The sequence below is a fragment of the Rhopilema esculentum genome, chromosome 6, assembly GCF_057945365.1.
Source record: "Rhopilema esculentum isolate cy_ngs chromosome 6, ASM5794536v1, whole genome shotgun sequence".
Classification (NCBI taxonomy): Eukaryota; Metazoa; Cnidaria; class Scyphozoa; order Rhizostomeae; family Rhizostomatidae; genus Rhopilema; species Rhopilema esculentum.
Window position 1 is genome coordinate 9,497,298 of NC_142820.1, and position 22,630 is coordinate 9,519,927.

At 35.1% G+C, this 22,630-nt stretch overlaps 1 protein-coding gene across 3 annotated transcripts in view; it reads left to right on the top strand.

Annotated features, from left to right (window-relative positions):
• Positions 1-2,373: 2,373 nt before the first annotated feature.
• The window catches only part of LOC135686798 (neuropeptide FF receptor 2), a 41,769-nt gene continuing 21,512 nt past the window's right edge, over positions 2,374-22,630 (top strand). For 2 of the 3 annotated variants that reach the window (XM_065203140.2, XM_065203143.2), the window contains exon 1: positions 2,374-2,507. The gene's annotated coding sequence lies outside the window, so the exon portion shown is untranslated. Of the gene's footprint in view, positions 2,508-17,862; positions 18,236-22,630 lie in introns of those variants that run through there. The other variant, XM_065203141.2, reaches the window with a different exon arrangement.

Genomic DNA, 22,630 nt, shown 5'->3' on the forward strand with positions numbered 1-22,630 from the left:
AAATAAACGTTTTGTGCCTCGGAAGTCAATGAATTGGAACAATGAAATTTTTGTTTCGAACACGGATGGAACTCAGTCAAAACAACATCTGGAACTCGGAAATGATACCATATTTGTAAGAGAGCTGTAAAACAACCAGTAGTTGATTGGCTACCTATTGTTTCTGATCTGTTGTGGAACTGCAAAACTTTGAATTCGAAATGGCGACTGCAGATGTCTTATTTTCACGACCCTCGCAGCATTTTAGCAGATAATTAAGCGTTTGAGATAAAACCAGGAAGTATCGTTAATTTTCCAGGAGAATTAACAACCTTTAATTTAAATTGCAGTCTTTGGCACCGGCACGAAAAACCTATGCTCAGACGGAACACCATATTTTGATGAATAGGCTGGTGTCTACGTGGGCAAAACAAAAAATTGCGAGTAAAACAAAAGGGCAAACTTTGCTGTGGCATCCAAGACAAACAAGAGCGTATTTAGAAAGGGAGGGGGTTGCAGAAATTTTCACAGAGGCACTGGTTTCTGTCGGAAAGAAATCTATAATCTAGATTTAGTGAGTGGGTAGTACCTACCAGCCCTTCGACCCCCCGCCCCCACCCCCAAATGCATAAATGTGAATAATTCAGTTGTCACATTTATCAATGCATTACCTGAAAGAACCTAACCTTGGCCTGGAACTCAGTCAGATTTTTTGCTGGATCCGCCCTAGAATTACCGATACATAAAAGCGTAGAACATTAAGCAAAGATAAATAAATATTTCTAAAACTAGGTAAACTAATTACGAATACAGAGTAAACAGGCAAAAAAGTAGATGCCATTTGTTGTTTTATGGAAGTTATGTTTGTTCCGTTAAAAGCAAAGAGGCAGGCAACATTATCTACTGCTACGGAAAACAATATCTTCATGAAAAAAGTCAATTTCCCAATCGGCAAAAGTAGCAAACATGCATGTACAGTAGACAGCTTGCTGAATGAAGTTCAGGCTGGTTTTTTCTTTATTCGGTTTTAAATTATTAGGGTATATGCAATGGAATCACTAGCTATTGTGCTCTAGGGGACTGTTCAGGCCCTATTTGCCAACAAAGTGAATGTGCTATCTGTTATTACCGAAAGGTTTAAGAACTCTTCGAATTGAGATTAAACTTTTTAAGAGAGTTTCATAACTTAGAAATTACATTTTACAGCACCTCAGTCTCAGCTTTTTCTTAATTTGTTCTTAATTTTTTTTCTTTTTCAAATGAGTGTATCCGGTAAAATAAACTGATTTAAAGCATAACGGTTTCATACATTTTACTACAATTGACAATGGAAAATGGACCTGGACTTTACGCCTACGAATTGTTTAACTTCTTTAAGGGCCAGACTAAATTTGAATCTCTTTTGATTATATTTCGATTTATCTTTTTATAAGTCGTAAATCAAAAACACTTTCCTTTTAAGAATATCTGAGCTCATTATTAGTGAAATTAAAGAATGAATTTTGTATACTTGCAAGACCATTGATGCAAAAAGTTTAAAGGTTGACTTTAAAGCAAATAGTTTGACAAAGGCTAATCAAGTATTTTATTGAACGTTGCATTTTCTGATTCTTCGAGTAGATTTTAAGTAGAAGGATAGGTTTTAGCTTTCTTTTGCAAATCTTGCACAAATTAACAAAAATTCTTTACAAAGAATATCAGGCTAAGGAACATCAACATTTAGAATCCTAACACCTATCAAAAGTTAAATTTTTTCACAAAAAATGTGTGTATCTTGATAACAAACTTTGCACTATTTTTAAAGTGACTTGAAGCTCTCTCGATCTCATATGCTTTCTTTTCGTTCACAGAGCTACTTGACTTTAATGAACTAAATGCATAGATTAAGAATTACAGACATCTCCAGTGTCATCATGCATTTTTTTGCTTTCATACAAAAATTGATTTATTTGACGAATTGCCAAAAACACGCTATGACCTTTCTTTTTGGGCAAGCAAAATTGATGAAATACGAAGTTCTATTTTCGTAAGCTTTTAAAAACCTGTATTTGTCATAGTAGAAGTGTTTCTGTCTACACTTTTCAATAAATCTTTAATAAAACAACTGTGTTCTTGAAGACGAAATCGAACTGATCTGAATATCCTGCTATCAAAATATCTTTCCTTGCTAAAGTGAAGTCCTTTAAACTAACAGTGATAATTTTTCACCGAGTTGATTCAATAAACTGATTGTGTGCATAGGTCTAAAATGACTTTATCACGATCGTGTTTTTGGAAGATAGGCGAAAACTTATAAAGATTGCTGTCAAGTTAGCTATCAATATTCATAAGATTGTTCACCAATCAAAAGCATTTCTGAACAGATTGCATGTTTAAGTAGCTTTTCACTGTTTTGTTTCTAGCAGTAGCTTTCAATCTCTATGTTCAGTGTTGATCTCTGTGTGTTGACGACGTTGGAAGGACCCGTGCCCGTGTCTCTTGGCTTGACGTTCAAGAAGCTGTGCGGATATTTCTCGACTTTGTTGCCGGTGAGTAAGTTGTTAAGATGCGTATTTATCACTGGTTGCAAACAATGCGTAAACAATTATGAAACAAATCTTGACCATGTATCGTGTGTGGTGACTGCGCTTTCGGTTACAAGCAGAACATCTGGACAATTCTGCTGGCATTTTGATCGACAAATTGACTAGATGCACATTGGCTTTCTTTTCAAATTGACTTTTTGAAAATAGGTCTTTAAGTTTTCAAAAGCTTTTCAGTAGTTGGAAATTTGACCTGAAGGTTAAATAACTTGCCTAGCTATACTTTCAATTTTCATTTTTTGAAACATGGAATTATCATTCGAGCCCTAAAGGTTCTTATGCACTTTAAGTGCCTAATTAATTCACCCTGCGCTTATTTGTATTCGAATTTTTCTAAACCTCCACAATAGCTAGAAAACCCAGCTTATCAATTTTGTCTTATTCACGTGGAAGATCGTCCTGATTTTTGTTAGCAATTTAAAATCCACCGCGCTACAGTTAGTGTTAAAATATATTATGTCTCTTTATAATATATTGGTCGAATGTTCCTAACTTTTGCGGTAAACTTTAAAAATCTGCTTAAAATGTATCAACAAAAGATTGGTAGACTAGTTTTATCCCGAAGAACATTTCTGTGCAGTATAAAGATACGGTCTGTAAATAGAACGTTTTATCTGTTGATTCAATTTCATTGTTGATTCAAAGCTTCTTGGGTCCTAGGAAAATGACAGCCCCTAATTTAGGCCAGCTTCACTTGATAACTGTAAATGTTTGATCCAGTCTTTTTTTAGAGACCAGTGGATTATCCCCTCTCAAGTAGCTTTAATGGCTTTTCACGTGCCTTCTTCTTTTGTATCTTATAGCCAAATCTTAAGACAAGCTGACCTGCTAAGAAATTTGAATATGAATTCTTCCTGATTCAAATACTTAAAGTTCCATCAACATGTCATCTCCTAGTAAAATATTGGATTCGATAAATTTGTTTGTCCACTGGGATATTTTCAGGACTGTCGTAGCTTTTGTTTTGTTGAGAGGTATCAAAATTTCTACAGTCTCACTATAGAAGATTTTCTACTTTGGCTTATTGATTTTTTGAAAACGCTTTTATTTCAAGATCTAGCAATGTCTTTTTAACTGACTTTTTGTTTAATGGAAAAGAATTTATAATTCACCTAATGAACCAAAAAAGTCTGACAAGATAATACTAAGACCTATTCTCCGTCTGTCCCCACTACATTCAATCTAAGTATCGTATTTATACGGAAAATAATAACATGTTGTTTGAAAGGGGAAAAAACTAATTGAAAGGAGAAATTCTGTTGAAAAAATATTTTGGCAGACGTTGTAGTTCTACTAAATATGGTAGGGAAAATTATTATGAGATAGTACATTTCAAGGGGCAACTTCCGTGTTGGTAACTATGGCATTATCATCAAATTATCGAGACTGAAATCATCTGCACAATTGTGTTCAATTTCCTTGACAGTTTTCGTGATTCCATCATTTGGCCTGACCCAACCCAAGGCAACAATATAACGAATATCTTTTGCATTGCTATATTCGCATTTGTTGTTGTTATTGCCTATCTTCCGAAGGTTGTTTCAGGACACTGATAAGGTGTACTTACTGAGCTGTTTCCTGGTCCTTCCTCTCGATGTGACCAGTCTCCTTGCTATGAGTAAGTTTTGGCCATGTCTGGAATCGAAACACCGTCAATTCGCGTGTAGTCCACGACCACCCAAAACACTGAGCCATCCTCACTTTTTAAACAGTAAAGAATGGTAATGTCAATATATTATTCAAGCATTACTAGACAGGAAATTTTGCATAACCATCAAGCAACCTGTCTAACCGATTTTTAAAGCTTAAATCTTAAAGTTAAGACCACTGATCAATTAAAGCTTTGATAAATGTACAGTCAGCCAAGTTTCGCCTTTTGAATTCTTCAATTCTGGTTACATCATTGGAAAGAGCTGACCTATAAGCAAAAAGTTATGGCTGTTTAAACTTTTCGTTCACAGTCGTATGTGGAATTGTGCATATGAACATTGTAGTGCTATACCCAATAAAGGACTGGGTAACAGTATTTTAGTCTAAAGATAGCTTTTGGGGGCATTTTCAAATCTTGATATGCATTTCATCTTATTCAGCATATCGAATTGTGTACATGTGCCAAATTTCATGCTTGTATCGTATAATGCACAATTCCACTGCTATGCAACTGCACTATCATTGAATTTCAGAGAAGCAAATTGTTAGATAAAACGAAAAGTTTCAATCGCCATAAATTTTTCCTTATAGGTCAGTTCGCATTGATGTTCTGTATTTTTCACTGGTCGATATTTTACTGACCGTGAATATTTTTGCAGCCAACATGTTTTCAAGGCTTAAAATGATCAGTGGACTTTACTTGTATGATTTCAACTTCAAAAAGGCTAGGCCGGTTGCTAGATGGTTACATGAAATTCTCTGTCTATACGGTGAATCAGAAATAATTTGTGCGCAAATACACAGAGATTGATGAAAATTTTCCTAAAATGTAGCTTTCTCAAGATAACTCAGCATTCATACGTTCTTTTGAAGATATGACCTGTGAAATAGAAACCTGCTTCAAATATAAAAAATTAATGCCAGCCTCGACATATTTTGTATGGTTTTGGGGTGATCAGCTCAGGAATTATCTATTTGATAGCTTGAAAACCATCAGCTGAATCTCAAATTTCAAATTCAAAATTTTTGATTGAAATTAGAATGGGTATACCTGCACAAGACGAACATGCAGTTAAATAAATAACATCTTTTTTGTAAAACAATGTATATTGTTGATTCGAATAAGCTCTCAGCTACAAAATTTTATTGAACCTGGATCCGGTTAAAGTAGCTGGTTCAAAATAAAAAGAATCCAAGCTTTTTAGTGACCGGACAATTTCTATGCATCAACAGGTTATAAAGGGACATTATTTTTGTGTTGCCTATGACATTGAAATTGATCATAGATATTTGATCAAAAAGTAAACTCTGGCTTCTATGATTTTTATAAAATTGATCAATAAGACGAATTTTTCAGACAGAAAGCCAAGATTTAGGTATATATATTACAACTGGCCTTGAAAATATTTGCTTTCTTCAAAGAAAAATAGCAATAAAAACCCCGTTTACACTACAGAAGAAAGAGCGGAACTCTTTAGTTTCATGCTTGAAAGTGATGATCGCCTGAAAGTTTCGTGCCTGAAAGGCCTTGCGTTCCGTACTAGTTTGGGAACGGCTTTGGTTTCGCTAAAATGCAAAACTCTTTGGTTCAGTTCCCAAATTGTGCTTGTTTTCTCTAGTGTAAACGGTTAGGAACGGAACTTTTTGGTTAAGATTGAAAACTGGGCTTAATCTAGCGTTGGGGCGAGGCTTTCTTAAATATCAGACGTCATTGCCGCACAACTGCGCATGCTTCGCGTGAAAATTTCCTTTTTTTACTGAAATGTAAACTGGCTCAAATTTGGTCCTGTTTCTTTTTGCTATAGTTTAGATGTGATAAAAAAGAGGTATCTTACCCAAACAAGAACGGAACCAAAGAGTTCCGTTCTTCTTTCAGTAGTGTAAACGGGATCTAGAACAGATATCGCTCTGCTTTTGTAGCAAAACAAGACATTTTTTGTTGATCGGTCGGTTGTTACTGGAGATCTCAAATCTCTCAAGATATTTCAGACCTGGAGAAGTTTCATAATAATATGTATGCATTTGTGCATGAGTACTCAGGCTGCCAAAACTGAAGCCACACGAATTTTGGCAAGGACTACCATCAGCAATACACCCTTTTCTATGGCTGGGCAGGGATTTGTTTTTCATTCTAAATAACTTTCACTATTATGCGATGCGAAGGTATACCATCGCTATATCGTCAGAAGGCTTGTCATATTCAAGAATTTTTGTTTTGATTAATAAATTATCAATTATCACAAACTCTCCTAACATTTTCGTGGAGAACAACCCAAGGGACAGAAACATGTAAGTTTAAATTTACCACAGTTGTATTTGAGGATAGAGGAGAAAACTATCAATTTAAATAATGGTTCTTTTTCATTGATTTTTCATTGAATTGAAATAGGCGTAATATCATTTCAAGCTCTATTTACTAAAGCTTTCCACTTTGAAATAAAATATGGCTTTTGATATGATCAACTGCTGAAAGAAAAGCAAAGTGGAGACGACAAGGGGCTTCAAATACTCTCCCCTACAGAGGCTGTTGTATATGAAGATAGGAAGTGACAAAAGGTGGAGCTGCTGTCCCCTTTCACACTTCCTACACAACAGCCTCTATGGAGGAGAGAGGGCTTCAACCATCGACATTGTTTGAAAATTGGAAAAAAATTCGCTTTTTATCTTTAAATTGTGGCAAAAAAACAAGTCATAAAACATAAAGAAGTTATATACATCTGAGAGTGCAATGTCAGTTTAAAAGTAACTCCAAGTACACATCATATCACATACATAACAAACAGTTAGTTTGTTACATAACACACAAGTATGATTGTTTGCAGCAACGAAAATAATCAAAATCGTTCTTTAGTGATTTTTTTATAGCAGTTCCTCAAATGTTTTGACCTTTTACGTGTGTGCTCCTCAGTCCTCGTTAAAAAAGTGCATTACCAATTAAAAGTTGGTTACTTGTAGGTCACACGGGTCTCTCCAGTCAAAACATTTATTCAATTTTATTGAATAAAAAGATTCTGCTGCTTTTAAACTGATAAAACTGTTTTCGTCGAAAATTTAAATTATCCATTAAGATGCAACGCTTAGAAGTTGCCTCTTTCCAAAAAAAACCCAATGGAGATTAATCCATTCAATGACACTGCAACGTCATAATGTTCGGCTTTCGTTCGCCATTTTTTGCTACAATGCGTGCCAAATGTTTTTTTACAGTACACTAAAGTTTTTACTATTATATACTACATCCAATTTCAGATTTAATTAGTTTCAGAACGATGTTGTTATTCAACACTGCAATCAATAAGATTTTGGGATAGAGGGGTTGCGGTACTGAACTTTTTTACCTGAGACAGTAAACTTTTGTTAATACAAAACGCACTTCAGCAATTATGATGCACTGGAAGTTGTTAACGAATTTTCGCTACTGCAAGCATTTATCTTGGTCCCTGCAGAGTTCGTAATAGCAGGATTCCACTGCATTGCAAATACATCCACTTAAAAACCAGGTTTATATCGTCAAATGGAAACCCAGGAGGGAGATATTGACTAGGTAACTATCATCTTCCCTCTATGATAAAAAATTTGCAGTTGGCCGCATAATTCTCTGAATGATCTGGAAGAAAATCATGTTTTTCATGCGTCACCTGAAGGGTTGGATATTTGATAACAAGTTTTTTCCGGCTCCATGTGCTTTGTGAAACTCCCATTGCAAAGATTTTGGCTGTGCGTTTCCTTTGAATTGAAACGAAGATTTGGGAAGAAACTTGGAATTTTTCACAGCATGCCATGAATCATTTACGTTTGCTTTAGACAAATACCAACAACTATGATAACAATAAGCAGAGAGACGCTATTGTCTATGACACACATACCTTTATCAAGCGTTGATGATAGGCTTGATTTTATATGTGCAGTGCAAAATGTCTAACAGTAGATCAACGTCAACGAAGGCACTAAATTGCCTTACACTTTACAACTAAGATTCAAATCAATCCTAATGAAATATACATAGCAAGCTCTTATCCCCTGACACTTTTATTGTCAAGATTTAAATTATTCCATGCGTTGAAGCAGTTATTTTGCACAAATATTTATAAAGAACGAAATTTCGGCTTCATCACGAGTTCTATAACCATGAAAAAAAATATCGAGTATGTTGACCCGGCTTCAACTGTTATTTTTCTTCTGCTCTCAATAATTCATCTGTTATGGCTAGTTGATTCTAATTTACCTGCTAAATCTTTCATTTCTGTTTGTTGAAGCAATATTTGATTCAGTAAGTATGAAACTTTATCATAATTGTCAACATGCCTGATCTTAGGCCCTGAACGCACTGATTTCTGACATAAAACTCATTATCTTCGTCAAAGTGGGAAATCGAGAATACTTCCTCAAGTTTGACAAAGATAATCCGATTTCCGCTTGGATATTCGAGCGCACTGCAGTTCGTGAGTGAAATGGTTGTTTGCTTAATGTAAAGTGGTTTGGAACAAAGAACGACTTGGCTTTTGGTTCTGTGTGGTGCCAGAAATATTCGTTAATTGCTAATCATTCCCTTTTTCCATATTCCGGCTTGCTCTGGGGCAGGACGACGGAGCCTTTGAGGGATTAATGCAATTCGGGTGGGCGCACTGGAAAATCAGCATTAGTATACTAAAATACCTAATCCCTTTTGCCTATGAACAATAGAGATTGAGTTTGTCAGAAGTTTTCATTGAAATCTTGTTCGGTACGCCCACATCCTAAGTATGAAAAGTTATCACAATTGTCAACATGCTTGATCTTCGCCAATTGGAAATACTGTCTGTTGGAAAAATTTTTCTTTGTTTCGATTGGTAGTAAAAAATAAAGTATAATGAATAATTGTATTTTTCTGTAAATATTGTATTTGCCTTTGGGACTAATTTTAGAAAAATTGATTGCATAAAAGGGGATTTTACACAATCATAGTTATGCACAATAGGTGTGACCATTCTGTTCTATACACAATACTGTGTGCTACTCTGGCTATAAGGCATCAAGCAATTCATTTCCGACCGGTATAACTGTTGCTTTAATTAGATTCCTAATTTATATATGTATAAGCCACATGGGAGCAAGTAAGAACCATTAAAAGTGGCTTGTGAACGTAAAATTATTAATTGCTAATCTAACAGCAGCTAAAACATTGACAATATTTCATTTAAAAACTATCTAAGGGTCTGTCCACTTGAGTGGGCTAGTTTCCGCAGGTGAGATCGTATTCGCAAATGTTTAGATGAGGACGCGATTTATCCCACTCAGGGGTTATGGCCTCTTATTTGAATATGGTAAATGAGGTTTTTTTTTACTTTATGACATACACTGATATTTATATTTTTTATATGAATGCCTACATTTTCTTTATCGAAAGTGAAGAGGGTGTGCAAGACATAAGACGACAAGAAAAAACGTTTGTCTGATTCTCCACGCGCTTAGGTTGGCTCTACTGAAGTACGTAAGCAAAGCAGTTCCTTCTTTTGTTTGGGCTGTAAGAACAAAATATTGGTGAATCAGTTTATCGCAGCGTTATGTATAAAACAATGGTAGATCCATGTGCATGTGTATACGTTCTCATTAATATGGTATATATATGCAGTTGTAAATAATTCTGTTTATGAAAATAATATGCTTTGTGCTTATATCGTGCATGGATAACATAACATTTGAGTTTGATACTTTATGTTATGTGCAGTGGAGAGGCCGAGTGGTCATCCGAGTCGTTAATTGAGACCCGTTGCACTAGAATGTATAACTCGGAATTTAGAGCGAGCCAGCCAACCTCTAGCATCCGTGAAAATATAACCAATCTCCGCATTATTATGCCGTAGTGGTATTATTATACTGCAAGAGTTCACTCATCAAGATTCGTTAAAAGCAGACTGCAAACTAGAGTCAGCAAGAATATCGATAGGGATCACGAGACGTGGTCACATCGAGGGGAAGACCAGGATTCTGCATGACAAGCACAGCTATTCAGTGTCCTAAAAGCTACCTTCAGATACTTAGCAGTACCAAATATTGAAAATACAGCAAAATAACAGGTGTCTGCTGATTATTAGCAACAAAGGTGATGAATCCCCCTTTTTTGTAAATTATTGTTGTATACAAGAGTGTGTACTTGTTTTGGACTATTTTGCTTCAAATTTGATTGACTTATGAATGTTTTGGGTGTATTGTATAAATTCCTGTAGGCAATCAAGCGGATATGGCCAAATACAAATATTTTCATTGATATTTATGTTCACAAGTATTGGAAGAACCCCAATCAGGTCACTAATCTAGTTGAAAAATAACATTTGGGGGCATTTTTGAAAAGGGGCTATGGTACTCTTATCTATTCTCCACATTTTAGTACTATTGTTTCTGGCTTTGAAAAAAGCAAACATTTAGTAAACTAAAGCTTTTCGTCTGACACTCTTCAGAGTTTAAAACGTCAGAACATAGATCGAAAACTCTACGCTAAGAAATATATGTACCCAGTTGTGGATCAAAATAGGCCAATCAGAAACACGAGCACATGACTGTATAGGTTGACCAATCAGTGCCGCTTTGCCTATTGAGAATGTTACCAGTGGAGTCCTAAGGTGAAAACGAACTCTTTTTGTCTACACAGTAGCGGTATTTTCGTGCTTATGTAGATAGATTCTAAAACTGCTAGGTGGAACGACGATCGGGCTTTACCAATAATCCGAAACATGTCGCCATTACAGTTTTTTGCACAATCTAGGTTTTCTAGTAAATGCTGCCCAATAGCAGAATCGCAGGTTTTAGTTGTAATTTTAGATTTGCAAGACCGAGGTGGCTGTTCTCTTTGGGGATGGGTTTTGTTTCTAATATTAGACGTCTTGTTTCTAGTATTCCCTGAATCTTCAATTAAAAGTGTTGACTATTAAGTAGTTCAAGTATTAGGATATGTTTATGATCCCTTTAGCTCAAAAAAAGCTTTCTTAAACATGGTCTGACATAAGCGAGAAATTATCTATTAATTTCTCGTCGAGATCGAAAGTGTAGTGAATGGCTCATTCTTCGATATGACGTCATTTGTGAGCTAAGTTTCTCTCTATCTTTTTGTTTGGCAAGATTCAGCTTTTGAAAATCAAGATTTTCAATTTATAAAGCAAGTGTGAAAAAGAAATGAAAATTTAAAAAGAATTGAAAGCAACCAAAGTTAGACAAGTGCAGTTTGTTGAAGGATCAAATGCCTAGGGTAGGCATTATTTGCCAAACAGAATATTTAATAATGTTTTCGGGTGAAGGATAATTGCACCGAAAGATTTTCCCCGTAATAAGTGTGCTGCACTATTGTCACTGTGTATATACTATGATACGAAATCAATAAACTAGTCTACAGCTGTCCCTCGTTCCTAATCGTCTTAGATATAAAGAGTTATAGAGTTTAGCTGAAAAACAGCAGAGCAAGTCGCAGAGCAAGATCTGTTATTGGGAAATGCGATCTTATTATTAAATTAAAGCGTTATACTAATATGAATGCTATTAATCAAAGTCCATCAAAAGATGGATAATCATGGCAGGTGAAGCAGCTTTCCCTCTCTCACCCCAAGTACTGCTCTAAATCTACTGAATTTTTAAAATGCTAGAGACACAATTCGCGGTGTTTTTTGATAAAAGAACGTAGAGTTTTTAGAGCTAGTTTTTTGAAGTATTTACTTTTAAAACCACATGATCACATATAAGTACAGTTGATAACAAATGATAGCACATGATGGCACATGTTGTGATATTTGTTTTTTTTCTTTCTGAAAATACTTTCTTGGCCAGGCTCCTACAGCATTATTCAGTAGCTGGCAGTGTCCTTTTTTTAATTGTAATTTTTATTTTCTCTTTACTTTTTGTTTTACGTTAGTTATATAATTATTTACAATAGCCTAACAGCATATAGAATGCATCTTGGCTAAAAATCTAAACAATACTTATCTACACGATAGCTATAAATTGTTATGATTCAGAGAGCTATCTTTACGTAGCTCGCGTGTTGAATTACGAATATTATGCTCAGCTTTAGCCTTAAGCTCTTTATTATAATTTTTGCTTTTATGACAGATAGCCTTCCATTTCCTAACACTTTTCTATTTGGTTCTCATTTGATAATGGCTCTCTATTCATTTTGAGGTCTTTAAATGTAATCCCCCCCCCCCCCCCAAAAAAAAAAATCCCGTAGGCTGTTGGCTGTCGTGTCGTTTCACGCTGCATTGTGCTAAAAGTACGTTCAGCAGTTGCAGAAGAAAGTGCAAATGAATTATACCATTGCAATGACTTGTGAGCTCTGGCAAGTGGCAGGCATTCTTTATGGCATTCAGTTGAGGTCATGATTTATCAAAAGGTTTCCATCTTTGTTACCTTCTTTATTGGTATGGCAACTTCTTTCTTATAAATTCTGATGACTTTGCTAAAGTTCATCTCATTTTTAAAGCTTTTAGATTACTTCAATTGAGGCTTCTTCTAATTAACGTGGATAAGTGTTACGTATTGCATTAGTGTTTGACATTCTATACTACAGTCCGTTAATAGGGTCCCTATCTTAGTTTTCGCCTAGGACTCCAGATGCCTCCGTTACTCCACTCATCTTATTCTACTGTAATTTCCTACATTTTAGAGTGTTGCCGAAAGAAATAGCATTATTGCATGTAAGGGCATAACAGATGCACCCAATGTTTTAATTGCTTTCATTTTGTTCCTAACAGCACTTATGTTTTATCTCACCCAAGAACTTGACATTTTACATATTTATTCCATTCGCATTAACACAGTGCTATTTTCACAAGGGAAAAGTTCTGCCCCCGCTGCCCCGGTAAAGTCAGGACAGGGGGCAGCTGCCCCCGTGCTTCCGGTGCATCTGCGTTTTCTTGTAAAAGACTTTTACTGTTGCAGGATCCGTTCGTCCGCCCAGATTTCGTTCAATGTCATGACTAATGACTTTGTTGTTGCCTAGCAGCGTACTCCTCTCGGTCTTCACTCATTTTCAAAATTTGTTGCTTCGAATGGAAAGGCCTGATCCCCCGAGCATTGCATGATAAATTTTGCTTGGGGCCTTTTAATGCATAGCTCGAAAAGCGCATGCGCATTTCAGATCGCTAACCTGAGTTCAACCCAGGTTTTCGTTTCCACTACATTTCGAAGAACTTAACCTGGGACAGGGCCGTCGCGAGGCAAGCATTGTTGGGGGGGGGGGGATAGTGTGGACTACAAATTTACCTGATTAAAAAATTATTGCCTGAAATTTTTTAGCTGCTGTAACAACAATCTGCAATACATATTGTAAATCTAACTCTGTATGATGATAACAGTCTTTCCTAATAATCTTGTCAAATCTCTATATCGGGACGGGCAAAAGATATAGTTACTACCTGAAGCGGCACTATGGTTGCCGCCGAAGGAGCAGGAAATTTTCGAATTTTGATCCTTCTAGTTCCCTGGAAAATGCACTCTTTTAAGCAAATTTCACTAAAGCAATCCTCCTAATTCTATTGAAAATTATCATTTTTTTGCAAAAAATTTTTACAGCAGATAAAAACAACAATTTCGCCGTGGTCTTGAAAAATACCAGGTTGTCAGTTACTTCCAAATTTAGATCCCTCTCTCCATCTTAGCATGCCTTTTGAATGTTAAGAAAAATCTGGGGCTCATGGTAAATTGCAGTTGACGCATCTACTGAGAAACGTTAGGAGAATTGGACACAAGGCACAAATTTACCTAAAGAGGGCCTGGATTTTTAGATTTATTGCCAACAAGCAATCTTCAAATCTTCAAATCATTACTTGTTTACCTTCATTCATATCAAGGAATATCATATTTAACCAACGGAGCAACTACCTTTGCTTGATCCTTTATCAATTTTATGACATGAAGGTCTCTGAAATACTTTAAGCGTTTCTTCCACCGAGCGGATTTTACTTGAAATTCTTATTGAGATACTATTGCAAAATCTCACAACTGATGCTTATTGGCTGCTATTTTTAGCTTGTCCAGACTCCTGGCACAAGGCTCTCAATTTGATACCAGTCGTGTGTCTATAAAAATATTTTGCGTAGATTCCATTCATATTCATGAGCTATTTTTATCATTTGCTATTATTTTATACTTTGGTCTCAATGCTCGAGGCTAACAATACAAAAATATGTTTTACATGTTCCGATAAAGACTTTTTTACGAAAATAGAACATTCCCAAACTATGACGTCAGATTAACAGAATGTCTAGTTCCCCAAGCTGTAATTCTCTATAGTGTAGCGGTGCAAGCCAATTGTTTTTGGTACAGTAGATGTGGAGGCGGCCTTTTTGGTTATGCATTATGTTTGAAAGGGCATCTACGGAAGATAGGCATGGCTCATCGAAATGTGCTGGTGCATGAATTGACTCACATGGCAACGGAACATAGAATTAAACCCCAGGAGCATACTTCCTTGTTTTGATAAACAGCTTGTTTCAAGAGTATCAAGCTAAGTGAAAAGAGAGGTGTCATTTGAAAGACAAAAAAGAGAACACCTTGAAAGACCTCAGCAATGTTTATCACCCACCAGGGATACAAATAACAATCAGGTTCTCGACGAAACTCGTATCCTTGTTCATAACTTCTTCGATGCACTTGGTGGAGTATTTCTCATTTAGTCAATATTGAGAAAAACTGAATACTTGAGAAGTGAGTCTGCTAATATAAATTATCAATATCATAAATGTAAGATTTTGAAGTTTCATTGAAAGATGTTTGATTCTTGTGGCTCCTTGCCTTATGCGAAAATGTTATGTTTATCTTATGATGGTATGTCCGGTATTGTCAGTGACTATCAGCCTAATAATTAAAAAACGAGGAGAATCAGGATAATTTTTTCCTTTAGTTTATCTTCCTCCTTAAAGATCACTTCACAAGAAACGCTAAATAAGCAACTGCAGTTTATAAAAGTATGCAAATATTTTAGGAGTTTTTGTTATTCTGACGAGAACAGATTGGAATTTTTAGGGAAGGTGGTTAAAGGTGACTGGAGGCAATCATCACGCTCCCTAGCTAAATCCATATGTCAGCCTTTAATTAAGAGGTAGTTTCCAACGTGCAAATTTTTAGAGGCAAAGAATTTTGCACAATTTTTAATATAAAGTACTCAGAGTAATATACTGTACTCTTCATTCTACAAAAACTCTAGGTTCTTTCTTTTTCAAAAATAATTGAGAGACATACCTTGCTGGATCAAAAATTTGATATTGATAAAATGAAACTTTATCAGAGTTTAATTCACAAGGGATGTTGTATAACTTGAATTTAAAAATAGCATGGAAGAGCAGAAACAGATCATAACATGCTAAAGTATTTTTGTCTGACACTCATAAGATCGTAAACGTCGGATAAAGCCCAAAGGTAAGCAGAAAATTAAAGCTTTTAAATAACAACGAAGAATAGCGCGATCGGTTGGTTCTTCCGTTCATATCACGTGTCATCAAATGCTAAATAAAGCTTTATTTATCAACTGGGGGTGCTAATTTAGGTGAAATTTGGGTTTTGTGTTACGAAACTCGCAAAAAAACGTAGCCACTAAATGCGGAAGAAAGCTAAAAATTTATGCACCAGGATTATGCAAAATCTTTGACCTGTCAACCTTACCTATTCAAAACCTAGAGATTCTAGATTATACCTTAGGAAAACAGAGAGATTTGGCAAAAAGCAGGAAGAGATTACTGGAGCTGTGCTAGGTAATCGGTTAATGACAAAAATAATTATGAAAAACTTCTTCTTAATGATTTTTAGTTTCTTGTAGACTCACAAGCACTGACAAATTTTTGTCAAGAAGTAACTTTTGTAATTTTCATGATAAGAATATTTACTCTTAAAGAATAGAGAGAAACAAGTAGAAAATCTTAAAAAACCAGAGAAATCAAGGCAGTCCTATAGCCATCGGGTGAAACTGTAAGAATTGTTCGGTCGTAAATTTTAAACTGTTTAGCATACATTATTGATTAAAATTGAGTGCAAATCTGAAGTTCAGCATTTTTAGATGCTGGAATGATAATTATGAAACACTCTCTTTGATGAAACAACAGTTTCCTTGCACTTATCCAATAACTTGAAAAAAGAAAACTTGACAAGCGGTTGATGCTTGAAATCCCTTTACCCAGCGTCCGATTTAAATTTGGGGTTCAGGCCTCCCACAACACAACCACTCATCTGGAAGCTAATAAACCACAACCGACATTGCTCTCATTCTTAATTTATGGAGTTTAATTTCCTTTAAAGTTTAGAATGCATGTTTGTATTAAATATTAACTCCAAGCTGCGAAAAGAAAAAGGCCTTAACTGAGAAAGCATTTTTAGCAATTGCGAAAGGGATTTAGTTGGATTATGCGAAGGTATTAGTTTGAGGCCTGATCAGCAGTTGATGATCTAGTGTGTCCTCCTTTGAATACCACGCGGGGGAGCGAACGAGATCCAGCCAAATGCTCTTACCATTGACCTATGCATCGACTTAATAGAAGATTTACAGAATCAGGTGCCTTTGCTATTGCAACTTTGTCCGATCACTTCAGTGCCCGCCAATGATTCGTTCTTACAACTTAAACAGCCACCAAGGCCTACAAATCTAGAGAAAACCCGACACCAGAAGGTAAAAGAGACTAAGCTTTTTCGGTCCAGCCTCTTTTCTTGTCCATTGCAAGCATTTCATTGTTCAGTGTTGGGCGCAGAAATTCCGAGTTGTTTAATCGACCTAACACATTTCTACAGAATTTGATGCCTCGATATTTGATGGAGAGACAAATCAGCATTTGTATAAAGATCCGTTGACTATCAAATTTTTGCATCACATGCACATGTGCATTCAAAATTGATGACGTTATTTTAGTGAATTACTTGTCAGAGAGAAATGATATAAGCCAAAGTAAACTCAAATTCAAAGGTGAAGGAAATTTAAAGAAATGGTGTCATTAGAAGTGTGAGAATAAATCTCAGGATTATATGATGCAGCTTTGATATATAATAGCTTCAAATAAATTCTGTGAAGCACAACGGGATCTATTCATTTCCACATGTTTTCTTATTACACGTTACTTATAAGTGCTTTCAGCCCAGCCTTCAGACCCTCTTAGCTATTTACTAACTTCATCGCCAAAACGTTTTTAACGTAAAATTGGAAAGTTTCACGTTACTGAGCATGCTGAGTGATGGAGAAGATGAAATGCTTTAAATATGCTATATTTCTCATAAAAATCCTGAACATTATAACATCAGCTCTCAAAGAAAACCTGTCACTTTCTATACAGACACTTTTTCGCACTATAGGGATTTTGTGTTCAGCACATTATTGACACAAAACGAAATATTTTACTCTTGCATATAGCAATTTCTTTGTAAAATTATGAATATCTAAATTTCCAACTTCGTTAGTTTTCAAAAACCCTGCCCTGAACTTCTAAACTTTTTGAGGAATGAATCATAACCTTCTCATGAAGTGCTTTCTTTTACAAAATGTGTAGTTCAGAAAATGGATAGAGTAATATAGATGCAGAATTAAAAACCATGTTTAAAAACCGCCTTACTCAAACCAAGGGGGGGAAATCGGCCAGTTCCCTGTAAACGCAGCTATGTTCAGGCACCGCGGAGCATTGAGAAAAGTGGGGGTCTGAAAAAAGTGGGGGGGGGCTAAAAGCGTATAAAAAGAGGCTTTTCTGGTAGTTTGATACTTAATATTTGGCATGGTCGATTTGGATGATGTTTGAAACACGGACAATAATTTTAGTCACCTTCGTAGCATATGCAACAACCAATATTTCATTCCTGTTTAGAAACTCTAACACCTTAGATATCTCTGGTACCAGCAATATTTACGATAGTGTACAATAGTCTGGTGTCACTGGTGACAACGATTTGACAGTGATGTGAAGTTTTCAATTTTTTCGATCACATATTGCATGCACACCCTGACATTTAGCCACATCAACCGAAGGGTACAATGTCGAATTAGTTTTCTACAATGTTTTGCCTATGAATTACCAGACTGGTGTGAAGCTACGGTGAGCCTTCTTGTCTGAAATACCGTCTATAACCGACAAATATATTTTAATAATATCTGTTTGTTGTTTGCGGATAAAGTAAATCTTCAACTAATTCACAAAATAGGACTAGATATATCTTAGCTTTCATATTACCAATAGATGTCGAAGCGAAAGAACATATCATCATCACAATAGTTCTGTGGGTCTTGCATCCCTAAAATCTATGATTAATTATGCTTATTATCTTTTTTTTCATTTTCGATTACATAATTAAGCCTTTTTCGGCAATACTTTATAATTTAATTGCTTCGCTTGAGAATTGATACAGAGATTCGAGTTATCAATGATGTTAATTAAAATTTATTGTTATATTAAAAAAATCTTCGAAATAATGCAATTAAACTTTACTATTTCACATCTGTTGCTGAAAGATTTTGTCATGGTAATCAGTTCTATTTTCGCTAGCTTTTTCCCAAACTTAGTTCTAGCAGCAATTTTTCGTCAAGGCATCAAAAAGACTGAAAAATGATGCATCAAATCTTATTCGACAATTTTTCTATGCAAAGTGATGCCGCTCCACAAATGACAAGTATATTATAAAAAGTATTTCAAAAAATATTTCATGATTACGTCATCATTAGACCTATTTTTTGAAAACTCCTAACACACAAAACAAGGAATTTTTTTTTAATTATTCAACAAATAAAATAAATGTTTTGGTAATTTTTAAATTTTTAACAATATCATTTTTATTCTCTAGTATTTTTCAAAGATAACCAAATTTTTTTGCCTTGCATTCAAGTTCGGAAAATTGAAGGGTGATAGGTGAAGTATGTTTTTGAAAGACATTATGTATGAAAAAACTTTGCTTTTAGAAACTTACCTAACACTTATCTCTACTTTTTATTTTGGAACATATCTATTTTTTCTTTCTTTTGGATCAAGCCCTTTGCTTTTACTCTGTATTTCTCATTTGATATCCAAATCTTTATTATAGGTCAAACGTGCTTTTTATCTCTGTTGACAGGAAGTTGCTTTACAGCGTTGCGGACCTTCTTAAGTTCAAATAATTACGCGAGACCAAGTTGCTAATGTTCTTGACTCCTTTTAAGGAGAAGTAAACTAAATCGCGTATAGTGATACCCATCAGAGGGAAAAATATGAAAAAATGACTAGATTTTATAAAAATGATTAAACTTTTCTTCGGATAAATTTTTTTTGGATAGTTGGTAGCGATTTGTCACTTTCTTTCATCTCTGTATACATTAACTACAAAAAATTCCGAAGAAATTTTCTTCAACTAAATTCAAAAGGAAACGAAATTTTGTGGTGACAAAATTTTTTGCATTGAAGATTTTCAAGAATTCGCATAGAAAAACTATTACTTGAAGTCAAGAATCAAATTTATGTATCCTTTTAATCCATTCAATGTCAATAACGTCATTTTCCTCATTTGCATCATCTTCATAATTATTTTTATCGGAGACATCATCATCATCATCATCGCCATCATCATCATTGTCAGTTCTTGAACTAGCTTCTTTTCACTATCGTTTGACAAAAGTAGTTCTAACTCAGTGGCGTAGCAAAGGGGGCAGACGCCACCCCCAATGCCCGTAAATGTCTTTGGTTTGGTTAAGAAATGGCGTTCTCTTAGGTCCAGAAGGTTAACCTCCTTCGTGATTCTGCATGCATGCTACCTCCCCCCGCTCCATCTTACCGCCCTGTTTACGCTACTGTTTGAACTGTGCTTTCTCACCGGTTTCAAAGGATTCCATCTTTTCATGCTCAACTGTACTATTTCTTTCATTGGTTCAAGGTTTTTGCACTTTTCAACCCAAATTTTCAACTCTGCAGAAAGCACAATTTCGAGACCAACTTTTCCTGCTGGAGATGGTCTTATGCTTTCCGAATCTTACATTTACATTTACACTTTTACTCTCATTATACTCTTTGAATGCTAAAAGCATAATTTTTCAACCCACACCCGCATAAACTGAGGAAATATATCGCTTTAATTTAATTTAATTTGAAGCCAGTACCTATAGGATGGGATTGAATACAAAGCAACCTGTATGGTTTTGCCTCTTAAGATTTTGGTAATATGTTGCTATCTTAGTGGTAAAAATCCACGATGAAATTTTGTCACGACGAAATTCTGAAAAGTTGTCCGAAATTTTTTTCGACAAAGCTCATCCGCCGAAAATTCATCTGAAGCAATGTTTTGAAGAAAAGAAAGTGAAGAAAAGATTTTTGAAGTGAAGAAAAAACTATACTACTAACGGTTTTGATGAGTATTTCCATTCACCTATGCTTGCATCCAAGCAGATTAGCAATATAGATACAAAAATATTTTTTCCTTCGATGTTGTAGATGTGATGCATCATATAGGAGATGCTGTTTTAGTAGTTACTATTTCAAGCTGATGCAGAGTATAAAGAAGATACGTTACTAAAGATAAACGGTTCAAAGGGGACCTGCAGCTCCTTTTTAAATACCTGAATGATTTTTCTTTTTCTACATCTAAAACAATTGATTCATCAATTCCTGTTGGTGAATATAAATCGGTCTTGATTTTGTTCATTTCTAGTTCCCTAGTTGTGAAAGCGATGAAAGGGTGGAGAATTTAAAAAATGGCAAGGTAACCCCCCTCAAATTCGGTATTTATGATAAAGATAACTGATAAGCAAACTTTATCAGTGTCAGTGAAAAGTGGCTTAACAGACAGTGAAAAATCATTATACTTATCAGTAAGATCGTTTAGACACATAATTAAATTAAAGCAATGCATAAATTCTTCATGTAATTCATGTGTCATGGAGACTCGTCATTGGCATTGTATTTTACCTGAAGGTACCTGCAAAGCTTCCGTAATCCATCAAAAGTGGGATACTGGCTAGAATATTATACAAACATTTTAAATTTGACCAGCCTTTTTCGACAAAAAACTGTGGTAAGATTTATCTAAAATTGGCGCTCCTACAGCATACTAGGCTGGAGTTTTTTATGTGAGACTAAACAACTGTGCGAAAATTGCTTTAACGCACCATTAAAGACATTTCGTCTTCTGCAAAATCGTTTAGTGTGCAGATCATTGACTTTATTTCAAAAGAAAGTTTTGGGTTTTTTGAGAAAGCTTGTGTTAAGAACAGAAGCTCCATCTACAGAATTGGATTATAAATATGATAGCGATGCAAAAACCCTTTGCCAAGATGTTTTATAAGCTTTTTCATTTTTGATGTTCATCGCAGTTCTTCCACTGAGAGGATCGATTAAACGGACGAAAATAAATCTTTTTCGTTAAAAATGTGAGTAACCATAATTTATACCCTCCTTGGTATTAATTCAACTCAAGCTAAATGTTTTCTTCATCTATTTCTGCAGCGTTTGCATAACAGAAACAGTTAGATGCATATTCGTATAAAGTCGGTTTCACCATGATAGAGCTACTGGTTAATACCAACTAGCTAATTAACTGAGATAGAAATTGTAGCTTCGCTTTTGCTGAATTTGATCTTTAAAATGCACAATGATAAGAAGAAACTATTTTAGGAATCTGACACACAGAAATATTTTTGCAGAGTCTAAATTTGGTTTTGTTCCGAAATTCGTCATCTTTTCCAAGGGCGATTTTGAGCCTCCATTGTTCCTTTGTCGATAATTTTTCAAAGGCATATTTCATTAAAGAAGGGGTTTCTTTTTTGCTTCGACTGATCTAATTATAGACATTAGCAGCTTTTCTTGAAGAACTGCTGTAAAAAAAACCTAAAGTAAAAATTGCTCACCTCTCAACTTTAAAGTGTTTTATGTTATTAAGTGAATAATAAATTTGATTTTTTATCAATACACGAAGCAGTAATTTTTGCTTATGTGTCAGTGATTTTGACCTTCAAAAGTCACAAACTATGCAAATAGCATTCAGATAACTCTAACTGTTTTTTCGCTAAATTAAATAACTACTTCTATGCAAACATTTTTGTCGCATTATCTACTTGGCAAATGAAGGTTTGACTTTGTAAAAATGTCATTGAAGCGAAGTCATAGTTGCTTATTTCGAGAGTTCATTTATAATATAAGGTGCAAATAGCTAAAATAATTGCCCTCTCTACTTCTTTGGCAAGTGCTTTCTTGCCTAAACCTAATATAAGACAATAGAGTAAAATGAGAAATTTTTATCGTTCGAATTGATGAAATTTTGATATGCTTACCAACCACGCAAATAAAGTGTATTCAATAAGAATTGTAGCTATGAGAGCGTTGGCAACTGGCCTCTCTTACATCCATTTCACCCAGTTCTTGATTTTGACATTCAAGACACACTTGCAGAATTTTACTGACATGTTTCAATGCATAGACATGTTGTTTAACATTTTCATCTGTTGAACATTCTATCACCATTGCAATAATGCTGAA